Source organism: Lactuca serriola, chromosome 4 (genome assembly GCF_051521515.1).
Source record: "Lactuca serriola cultivar US96UC23 chromosome 4, Lser_US96UC23_V15, whole genome shotgun sequence".
In the NCBI taxonomy this organism is placed as follows: Eukaryota; Viridiplantae; Streptophyta; class Magnoliopsida; order Asterales; family Asteraceae; genus Lactuca; species Lactuca serriola.
Genome location: NC_136411.1, coordinates 50,114,896 through 50,125,077, shown reverse-complemented (window position 1 = coordinate 50,125,077; position 10,182 = coordinate 50,114,896). Strand labels below are relative to the sequence as shown.

The 10,182-nt window shown below is 32.3% G+C and overlaps 1 long non-coding RNA gene across 1 annotated transcript; it reads left to right on the top strand.

Moving 5' to 3' along the window:
- Nucleotides 1–510: 510 nt before the first annotated feature.
- LOC145101540 (uncharacterized) lies at nucleotides 511–2,686 on the top strand. Its single transcript, XR_013705704.1, has 2 exons — nucleotides 511–1,787; nucleotides 2,475–2,686. It is a non-coding gene; the product is annotated as an uncharacterized LOC145101540 (long non-coding RNA).
- Nucleotides 2,687–10,182: the final 7,496 nt, after the last annotated feature.

The following is a 10,182-nucleotide window of genomic DNA, read 5'->3' as shown; positions in this document are numbered from 1 at the left end:
AGCCTAAAGTTTTTATCATAATTTTTATTGTGTAGTACTTACTACAAATCCAAATATATCATTAAAATTATTTTAATTATATCTATATTATAATATAGTTCTTTTTTTCAAATATATATTAATCTATTAGACATGACATATTCTATTTCAAAATTCATTTTTCTTTATATCACTAAAAATACATTAACACTTTTTTGTATATATAAAATTAAACATTTATATCCATATAAAATTAATAAATTGCTCATAATTTTCTATTGTATATAATATCTTAAATAAACTAAGATATCAAAAAATTAATTACCACGTTATAACTTAAAATCATCCCTATCCCTATCCCTAATAAAACACTCTCTAAACTGACACATGGCACATTTTCTAAACTATGTTTTTACGACATGGCATTCTTATACTCACCGTTCTTTTTTTTTCCCCGCCTATTCCTGCTCTTCAATATTCAATTTCATTCCTAAAAATAAGGAAACACAAATATGTCGGGGTCATTTTTTAAATCAGCAATGGCCAATGGAGCATTAATGGTAATCCTATTAAATCCCAAATAATCAGGGAGACAGTTATTTTAAATCCCACAAAATAGCAACGTCGCAGTTTGATTGCCTCCATAGCCACCATCACTCTTTTTTAGGGTTCGCTACCCCTCTATTTCTATAAGGAAAGAGTTTATTCCAATCATCGCTCAATCACTTCCGTCATACAACCTTCACCACCACAATCCACCCACCAGCCCCTTTTTTCTCAAAACCTAGCACCGCTAACCATTATTTGCCGCCTTCACCACCATATGCAGTCGTCAACATGACCGCCATGGACAATAGTTTTCTCTAAAAACCATATACCACTACCGCTCACTGATTTCGTCGTTACCATTTGGTCTTCCATCTCCATATCTTCCAAATCAGGAGCAGGGGCATAAACAATCGAGATGAAACATGGAATTGGCCTCAAGTCTATCCTTCAAAAACCTACAGGGTAACAAGAGGTTCTCTTAAATCTTTTTTTTTAAACCCTTGAATATTTTTATTTTGGGTTCTTTGGATTATTTTTTGTTCTGCCTTTCGTTTACCATTGATTTGTCCTGTTTTTAGTTCCAATCAATACTTTCTATATGGAACGTTGTTGTTGAATCTTTATTCTTATATTGGACGAAACAATAAAAATCATTCACCCTTTAAGCCAAATGTATTGCAATCTGTTTTACAAATTGTTGGATTTTCTGTAATTAATGAGATGTTATTTACCCTTTGTTTCAGATGTTGTTATACACATTGATTATCGTCATCTGCTCTTTTCTTAGTTCATACCTACTACTCTATAATGGAAGCAACTGGAAGGAAGAATGATTTGCTTTTTTTGCATCTTACAAACGAATCTCTTAAGACCCTAATTTGAAATCTTGATCTCCCATAAAAAAGACAAATAAATATTGATTTCCCTTTGGCAATATCCTCTAGATTATCGACCCATGTTCTACTTCCACAAATCCACTTATTTTCAAGCTTTAATAGTAGTTACTTCAAATTTTATCCATCCACTTAAACCAGTTTTGTATTCTTCTATGGATGCTCTTTTAATATCTACAATTTTCGTAATCATCCAGTCAGTTCACTTCTGATGTATATTACTCTTTTGAGTTTTATTTTGGATTATTTTTATAATATTATTGCATTCTTGACTTTTTTTTTGCTTTATTGTTGAACATATGTTTGCAAGTTCTACTTTACAAGACTCATGGTGATGCAAGAACCAGTGATCAGGGCATCCAAAAGGTAATCTATTGCTTTTGACCTTTTTTCATGCTACTTGTATTACCATATATGTTCTCTATGTAACTATGTGTGATGTTGCTAACTAAATCTTCTTCTTCTTTGTCATCTTGCTTGATGTTATTTTAATACAATTAGCTACATTGGACTTATCTAATGAGAACTGTAATGTTTTTTTTTTTCAAGTTGTAACTTACAAACCTGACAATTAATTAAATTGAAATCAAAGAAGAAACTATGTATATTTACAAAAAAGCCCTTGTGGTATCACCTAAATACTAAAGAATCATTTTGGCAAGGTCAAGCATATGTTGTTTCCATGTAATTCTTAGTAGATCTAAAATCCTATATAAAATTTTGGCTAAAACTTCCACTTTATAGGTGTTACGAATGGCTCTAGAAGCTATAATTTATTATTAAACATGATGAATATTCTAAAATAGAGTATGTCATTGCTTTAAAAAAATGATGCGGTTGTTGTTGACTTATCATCATCACCTTTAAAGGCTAAGAACACTCAACTTGAAAGCAAGGTTTGTTGCCTTTTTTTAGTTTTAACAGCTTCACATATAAAAGATAGATTAGAAGTTGGTATGTTTGAAAGGATCTAAAATGGTGAAATTTAATATATTTATAAAGCAAAATGTAACCCCATTTTAATTTTGGTTATATTGCTGTTTTGATGTGCAGATTTATAGAGTTTGGAGTGGCCATAGATAACATACTTTGAGCTCATGTTCTTTTGTTTACGTTGCTGTTTTATAAAATGTAGAAAGTACAAATCTTATTTCTTGTACCTATCAACGATACTACCTAATGAGCATCTTGTATAATTGTTATTCTTATATTCAATGTATCAAATTAAAAAATTTCATAGTAAACTATTATGTTTTTCTTATTAATCACGATTTAAATAAAACTATTTATTTTTTATAACCATTTCAGATATTATTTATAAACAACAATGATAGACTTACCAACATGCATCAAATCATTATATATAAATTTTATGGTCAGTTATATTATTAAATAATTTTCTTTTCTTATCGTATAATTTTTTTATATCATCAACCGTAACCGTGTAACACAACGGGAACCTAGTTAGCCAAATGAAATAGTTACCCAAATGAAAGTAAAAGCTTCGAAAAATGTACGTAATACGTTTGCTCAATAAAAGAAATAAATAAAAAAAAAAAAAAAGCGTTTCCATCCCTTCCACCTGTTATATATGCCTTTTTCAATTTTTACCAATTAATTCTATGTCGGTGTATATTGTCGATAATGTTATTTATTTTTTGAGTAAGTTATAAAAATACTCCCTCTAACTATTGTAATATGCAATTTCAGTCTACTGATGATTGGTCATCTGGTTTAACTCCGTTAGAAACGTTAAAGCATTGTAAAACAAAAATCCTTATATTAATAAAAGAATAATTTTAATATTCTTTTGACATTAGTCATTTTAATACAACTATTCATCAATATTATGTCACGTATCACAAAGATACATTAAACAAATCATTATCACAATTAATGACGATAAAGTTTTAAATAATAGAATTTAATCTTTTTATAGAAACATTTACTTTTTTTAATTATATATTAAATTTGAAGTTATAAATAATTTTAAAATTTTGGTATATCTCTTAATTAATATTTTATTTAAACAAATTGATTAATAAGTATAAATTTATACTATTAAAAATTTAATTAATTTAGTAACCGTGATTTTCATGGGATATAAACTAGTATTAGATATATAGAAGACCATAATGTATATAAGAAAAAGAAAAGCGTAACCCTTCTCCTCCTTTTATCAATTTTTATCCAATCATCTCCCCTTGCTCTTTTCTTGACCTTGTTGGAACCCAAATACATGAACTTAGGAGCCTTCCAAACCAAAATCAAAAGGCATGGTCTTCCGACATTCGAGATATGACACATGGTGACATCGAGACTAGTGATATTATCATCAACACCGATCATCCGGACTTAAGTTATTGATGTATTTCCAATCAGGCAATAGTTATGTTGAAATATGTTACACTCTCTTATGGTCAAACTTAATATAAAATCATTTTGGGGTAAGTTTTGTATGTTTCTATTTCTTGTTGGGTATATTATGTAACTTATGCAGGTTATCGGGTTTTAGCGTGAGTCGTGGGTTGCTCCATGGAGCTTCTACTGATTTCTTTACCCGGTAGTATTTATTGTGTATTTTGGAGATCATTTGTAACACACTCGTTTCATTTCTCTAATAGAACTCTCTCATTTTTCATATTAGGGGTTGTTCCTATTAGGGTTTGTTCTTCTGTGAAGTTCGTTCTTCTGTTTCTTGTATTCATATGAGTGTGAGTGTGAATGTAGTGAGGTTTTCCTTTGTATGTTGATGTATAATCAAATTGGTTTGTAGTGAATAAATTGTTCAAGTTGAGAATCTCTTGAATTTTTACTTTCTTCACATGGTATCAGAGCTTTTAGGCTCCGATTCCTCTTCTCCGACGCTCATTGGTGGTTTTTCTCTTCGATCATCGATATAAAAAGTTTTTTTTTTCTAATCATTTGCTTGTTTTATGTTATTTTGTCATGGTTTACTTTCGATCTAGGGTTTCTCTTTGAAATCTCTAGGGTAGCTACATAAACTGTAATTTTTTCAGCTATTCGTTTCAATCTAGGGTTTACGCCTCTTTCTTCCCAATCGAAACAGATAATTGAGTTTTTTACTTAAGATCCTGGTACTACGAGTTCTTTTGTGTTCTTGCAGTGCAATTGCTTGCTGTTTGTGGTGTATATTTCATTTGTTGGAGTTTCGTCGACTGGATTTCAGTCGATTAATCGCCTTGTCTGAAATAACTCTCTAGGGTTGGATTTTATCAATGATAAAACCCTAGTAGGGAACGAACAAAGAGAGTCGACTCTTCCTCGTGTCTGCTCGTCGGCTCTATAAGGATTTTCTTGTTCTTTTTTCATATCTTTCTAATATTGCATTGGGAGATCCTAGTTGTCTTGTGTACACTAATTATTTTTTGCTTTTCTCTATATCTGATTGTTGATTGGTTTTCTTTGACTCTATGTTGGTTGTCCTAGGCCCCACGAAACATGGTGACCATCTGGACTTAAGATTAATACAAGTGTATGTTTTGTTTTTTTGTGTTTTTCTTGCCCGTTCTCATGGATCGTCCTGATAAAACTCCTGGAGGAAGCGGAAAGGATGATCAAAATAACTTTGATGATCCTCTCTATGTTCATCCGCTTGATAATGTTGTTACAACTATTGTTACAATGAAATTAGCTGGTAATGAAAACTTTAGGCCGTGGAGAAGTTCTATGTCTAGAGCTCTTAGGGACATAAATAAATTTGGATTGTTTTTATCAAACTTTAAAAAAGAATGATGTTGATGAAGCTAAAAAGTCTAAATATGATAGGGCTAATGTTGTTGTCTGTTCTTGGCTTCTGTCTTCTATTTCCGATTCCATCTATTAGAATCAAGCTTATTCTGATGTTGCTAGGGACATTTGGAAAAATCTTTTTGAAACTTATAATAATTCTGATGGATATGTTGTTTTCAATATTCACCAATAGATTAATTCTCTTAAACAAAATGGAATTTCGTAGTCTGATTACTTCAATAAGCTTGATTCATTATGGAAGGATTTTGATGGTCTTACTAGTTTAACTGAGTGTACCTATGAGGCTTGAATTAAAATTAAAGATCATTCTAATCTCATGAAACTTATGCAGTTTCTTAGTGGACTAGTGGTCTTGATGACTCTTATAATCAAGACAAGAGCCATATTTTACTCATGGAATCGTTACCTAATGTCAAAACTGATTTTTCGATATTGTCTAAGGAAGAGTCTCTTCAAAGAAATGGTTATTTGTCTTCTCTTTAGTCTTCTCAGTCTTCATCTAAATCTCATTCTACTGCCTTCAATAGTAGGTTCAATAATAGATTTAACTAAAATAATTCTAATAAAAATAAGAATCAAGTTGTTCAGTCCAAGAATTGTGGTATTAAAGGTTATTCCATAGAAAAATGTTACAAGTTAATAGGCTATACTAAGGACTTCAAACCACAGAGTGAATCTAACAATCAAAATAACTTTAACAAAAAAATTTATGTTAATTCTGCTACCACTTCTTCTAGGAGTTCTAATACGTCTAATCTATCTGAGTCTATTAGAGATTTTGAGTTCACCAACTTACTAAGGATCAGTACATCAAGTTTTTACAACTTATCAATGATAAGAAAACAAATGAGGAAGCAACTACTAGTGCTAATATGGCAGGTACTTGCTTGTTTCAAGCTTTTAGTTCTTCTGTTAACTGCTAAAAATGGATTATTGATTCAAGAGTCAATCAAAATATGATTGCTTCTAAATCCCTTCTTCATGACACTGTGGATGTGCCTAAATTGGATCTTCTTGTAGTTATCCTAATGGTACTTCTGTTAAAATTGAAAATTTTGGTAATATGAACTTGTATGATTCCTTAACATTATTTGATATCTTTGTTGTTCCGGATTTTAATGTAAATCTGTTATCTGTTCATAAAGTCTACATAGATAGTAATTGTGAGGTCATTTTTAATGAGCATAGCTGTAAAATTCAGGGTTTAAAGTCAAAGGAGATGGTGGGGGAATGATGGAGAATCTGGAGATCTCTATTACATAAATAGTTTTCCTTCAAGTAGTTTTTCTTGGATTAATAGTTCTTGGTCACCCCTCTAATCAATAGACTTGGTCACCCCTCTAATCAAACTATAGTTTCTTTAAAACACAAACTTAAATTTGGAAATGAAGTCCTTCCTCCTTGTGATATATGCCATAAAGCTAAGCAAACTAGAGAGTCCTTTCCTATTACTCAACATGTCACATCTAAACTTGGTGAGTTAATTCATCTAGATGTACGAGGACCTTATAGAGTGACCACCATAGAAAGATTTAGATATTTCTTGACTACCGTGGATGATTTCACTAAAGTTACTTGGGTCTACTTGTTGAAGTCATAGGATGAAGTTTATGATAATGTTCTTTTTTTAACATTCTTTTTAATCGGTTTAAAGTTAAAATTAAAGCTATTAGGTCAGATAATGGAACTGAAATTTTAAATCATAAATGAGACAACTATTTGAGTCAAAAGGAATTTTACATCAAACTTCATGTGTTCATAATCCACAATAAAATGGAGTTGTGAAGAGAAAACACAATAATATTTTAAATGTTGCTATGTCTTTGATGTTTCAGTCTGGTTTCCCTCTTAAATACTGGGGATAAGCTATTTTAACTTCTGTTTTTTTAATTAATAGAACGCCTACATCTGTTTTAAAGGGTGCTTCTCCTTATGAGCTTGTTTATAAACCTTCTCCTACTTTTGATAAACTTAAGAGTATTTAGTTGTTTATGTTTTACAACCAAATTGAATAATTTTGATAAATGTAATGCCTCATATTTTAGACCAAAATTTTCCTTATAAATTTACCCAAAAATTAAGGTTTCACGAGCCAAGTTATCAAATACATGATTATCCAACACAACCATTATCACAAAATATTAGAGTTCATAAACTGTCCCAGTAGTAAATCTCCCAGTGAGTATGTACAATCAGACATTCGCCTTCGCACGGTCCTCAGAAGTACCTGCCACATATAAATCAACAACTGTAAGCACAAAACTTAGTGAGTTCCCCAAGATACCACATATAGCACAACATAAATAAACAACTATGGGTTATCAGCAACCCTGGGGACTACCAGCAATCCCAGTGGGCTAACAGCACGTCCTGTGGGTTATCAGTAACCTTGGAGACTATTAGCAGCCTCAGTCACATATAAACAACATAACATAATAATAACAGCTAGACCCCGTTGGTCATCACATATAGATGTATTCTACCACACATGTGAGAATAAGTGAGGAGACTCACCTGATACTGATGACAAGTAAATCTCACACCCAAACTTTCGGAACTAGACTTCGCCTAATCAACAAAATAATTAACCCTAATTAATAATTAAGGTTTAAAACTCAACCCGCGAGTCCAAATCCCACAACTAAATCCTCTAAGGGCAAAAAGACTATTTTACCCTTCCCATGGTCCAAAACCCTAAATTTTGACCAAAAGTCAAAAGTCAACGAAAGTCAACTACCCATCACATACGATGGGCATACACTTCCTTAAGCGGGGCATACAACGTAATCAGAACCCATCGGGGGGGGGGGGGGACCGACTACGTGGGGCGTAGCCAGGAGTATACCCGATGAACTCCGTCTGCTTCTACTTTCACCAACTTTGTGCCTTAATCCCTTAAGACAACTAACCCAACCTCAGATCTGACTATTCTAAGATATCTTAACCCATAAAGTCGTTGGCTTTAAGCATTTGCATGGCTAGGAAGGACACAATGCAACAATCTTTAACTTCTAACACACTCTAAGATGCTTTACTCATGCATGAGTTAAAGGGAATGAGCAAGCAACCATTTTTATGAATAAACGGGTCCTAAAATGCATAAAAGGACAACTACAATTCCCTGGAGTTCTCCAAACTTATAAAGGTCCAATCTTGGGGACAAAAGTTCATAAAATTTAACCATGTAGATCTAATGGAAAACTTACCAAGGTATAAACTTTATACCTAAAAATGATGCACCAAGAGGAAAGGTTCCTGGATCTACAAGCTTACAAGCACTCACTCCTTCTTCTCTTAACTCCTTCTTCAACAAAATGCACCAACAACACTCAATAAGCTCACAAAACTCATACAAGCAACTCAAACTCGAAATTAGGGCTTGGGGAGGGAAGGATGACTGATAAGGATGATCAAATGAGATATAATGTTGTTTATATAGGGGACAACCCTTAAGATTAGGGTTTGGAGTCTGGGCTAGTACGTACGACGTACCACACGTACTCCCAACGTACTAGCAGATCATCTGCGTTCCAAAATGCACGAGTACGCTGCGCATACCCACGAGTACACCCAACGTACGACCTAAAGTGTAAGCTTTTCTTCTCAAAGGACCAATTGAGCACTTTCTCATAAAATAAAGAGTAATAATAATAATAATACCTGATATTGGAATGTTACAATTAATTTTCTGAAAGAGCTGATAAATGTATATTTCTTGGTTATTCTTCTGATAAAAATGGCTATAAAGTTCTTAGTCTTTATTCAAATCTTATTTTTGTTTCCAGGGATGTGAAATTTTATGAATTTGTGTTTCCTTTCAAGTTAAAGTCTTCATATTTGACTAGTAAATCCATGTCCCTTTGTGTTCTAGTGATCCTTTTTCCAATGACGAGTCATTGTATTCTAGTTCTCTTCTTGATAACACTAGTTTAGATGACTTGAGAAGTGTCCATCAGTTGGATGGTGCTAGTGCAGGTCACAACCTGGATGAGACTAGTCCCTTTGATGCCAACAACCAGACTGGCGAGGCACATGTGCCTCATTCTGGTGGGACATTTCCAAGTTCTTCTACTTGGACTGATGAAAATGGTTAAGTTAATATTATTCCTTTTAAGGGTTGGTTTACTAGGATCAATAGGTTAGGTCGTGATATACACTTGCCAATTAGATTTAGTTACTATGTTGTGGAGGGAAGGCACAATATAGAATTGAACGTTTTGTTAACTATTCTGCTCTTAATAATGAAAATCTATGTTTTTTTTTCTAATCTTACTAAGACCACTAAACCCAAAACTTATAGTGAGGCTACTTTAGATCTAAATTGGATAAAATCAATTAATGAGGAAATGGAGGCCCTTTATAGGAATAATACTTAGGAAGTCACTGATCTTCCTAAAGGAAGAAAGGCTATAGGATGTTGTTGGATTTCTAAAATCAAATATATGTCTAATGGTGGAACATAAAGGTATAAAGCTAGGCTAGTAGAAAAAAGATACAGTTAAAGGGAAGGAATAGATTATGAGGAGACGTTTTCTCCTATGGCTAAGATTGTTACTGTTAGAATTGTTTTTTTTTCCTTAGCTATTCATCATTTTTGGCCTTTTGTATCAACTTGACATAAATAATGCTTTTTATATGGTGATTTGTCTGAAAGTGTTTATATGCAACTTCTTGAAGGATATCATTCTAAGGGTAATATCAGAGTTTGTAAGATAATAAAATCTCTTTATGGGCTTAAACAAGCTCTTAGCAAGTGGAATGGAAAGTTGTGTTATTCTCTTTCAACTTTTGGGTTACGCAAAGTATTAATGATTATTCATTGTTTGTCAAAAATTATGAAAGTACTGTTTTCATTTTGTTAGTTTATGTTAATGACATCCTTATCACTGAAAATTGTAATGTGGAATTTTTTGAAATCACTATTTTTTATTAAGGATTTAGGAGAACTAAAATATTTTTTGGGAATTGAAGTTATTAAAACCGATAA